The sequence below is a fragment of the Silene latifolia genome, unplaced genomic scaffold (genome assembly GCF_048544455.1).
Source record: "Silene latifolia isolate original U9 population unplaced genomic scaffold, ASM4854445v1 scaffold_57, whole genome shotgun sequence".
NCBI lineage: Eukaryota > Viridiplantae > Streptophyta > Magnoliopsida > Caryophyllales > Caryophyllaceae > Silene > Silene latifolia.
In genome coordinates, this window is record NW_027413480.1 from 5,831,535 (window position 1) to 5,833,653 (window position 2,119).

A 2,119-nucleotide genomic window follows, 5' to 3' on the forward strand; every position below is an offset into this window, starting at 1 on the left:
ATGATCCGCTCGGATCACGAGACAGGACCACCGTGCCAGCTTCCTAGACGCTCAGGATCCGTTAGGTTTGGGGATATTTGATGTGACTCATACGTGCGCACATTTAATCCCCTAACTGAACCTATTTTGCGTACTATTATAACATTCCATAGCCATTTTATCCGTCAAATGCTTTCTATTTTGCTTTCCTAGTGCATTTCGTATGTTTTGTAGAAAGGAAGATAATTAGGCGGAAATGCCCGTCTCCCGCGCATATTTGGAAGCTTTTTTACGATCTTGGATGGACTAGTATGAAGAGGAGGCAAGAATTATGACCAATAATGTAGGAATAAAGAGTATATAGAAGGATCATAGGGTTAAAAGTAAGGATGACGAGAAGGAAGGCATTACAAGAAGAAATTGCTCGGAACAACACTGAGAGTTATTCCTTTGGCTCTAAAAGTATACTAGATGAAACGGCTTCGAAAAATCGAGTGGTATAGGCCATTGAATCACTCCAATAGGATTACGGATGAGAACATTACGTCCGTTTTACAAACCGAGCTCAAATCGACAAGCTGTCCGCCAATCCGCTCGTCCCGAGACTCAAGACGCTCATCCCGGTCTCGGGACGCTCGTCTCCCCTCTAAGATGCTCGAATGTTTGGCAGACAAGAATGAATAAGAACACTGTCTCAGATCCGAGCGTCCCGTGATTGATCCCCTCGTCTCCTCCCCTTATAATCCGAGCGTCCCTTCTATGATCCGCTCGGATCACGAGACAGACCACTATGCCGACTTCCTAGACGCTCACTTAGCAATGCTAGTTACTAATCTACCCTTGCTTAACCTAATGATGTACTACTATATATACCCCATTTGTAATAATCACGAGGAGGCTCTCTTAACCAAATTTCCATAGTAGGAAACTCTCTTAGATTAGATTAGGATTAGATTATAATAGATTAATCTTAATCTTTCCACAAAATTACACGTTAATCTTTCCTTAATTATTGTTCAAGTCTATTATTGGGTAATTGAAGATTATTGGGTTATTATTGGAGAATTGACAACTCTTCATCAATCAATCAAGTTCTCTTCTTTTATTCTTTTCTTTATTATTTGGATCATCTCATCTAGGTATAATCTTTTCTACTTTTGTTTAATTATTGTTAATCACTTTCATTTATTCATCATGTTTTGCTTTGTTAATATGATTGACAACCTTATTAGCATGATGAACTTGATAATAAGTGATTAATTATTTAGCTAGGATTAATGGGTCATTAGGGGAAACAAACATGGGAAATGATTCATGCTTAAATATAATATGTTTTCATAATTAATTTGCTTGCTTGTTGTGATTCCAACTTATGCACATGTTATGTTTGATGAAATGTTAAGCCTATGAATCCTTGCATTTTACCCATCTCTTATCTTTTCAATGAGACTTGTAAGACATAAACCAACTCCATTCTCATTAGACCATACATATAGTTGAATAGGAAGGATTAAGTCGACATGTAGGTATTGTACAATCTCATCGATTCGGCTCCGGGACCCAAACCTTCTTAGGGATTGTAAGATATACACTAATTCGATCCCATCACAACAATACGTGCTTGCATCTAGTAGAGAAAATGTTTGTATGATCAACTCCCATGAATCCCTTATGAACCCATGATATCCTAGCATTTTTAGTCATTTTTTTTCATCCTTCCTTTAATTGCTTGTTTTACGTTATTGCTTTCATTAGTTTAGAACACAATTACAAACCCAATCAATTGTGACACTATCATAAATTGAGATAGACAGACTTATAACCCAAAGCACACTGTCCCATGGATCGACCTCGACTTAACCACTAACTAGTTGTTTGTTGAGAATATAAATGTGTTTGATTGGGAGACCCGACGACAATCTCACCCGTCAAAATGGCGCCGTTGCCGGGGACGGTGATATGTGATTAAGTTCTTATTTGTCTATTTTTATTTGTGCTTTAACCTTGAGGAACTTGTTCCTCAGGGTTCGTTCTTACCATTTTATTGTAGTTTCCATGCTTGTAGTTGTTTCCTTGTCTTAGCTATGATGGCTCAAGATTTGACATATTGAGTATGTTATGGATCTTCTGAGTATGACTA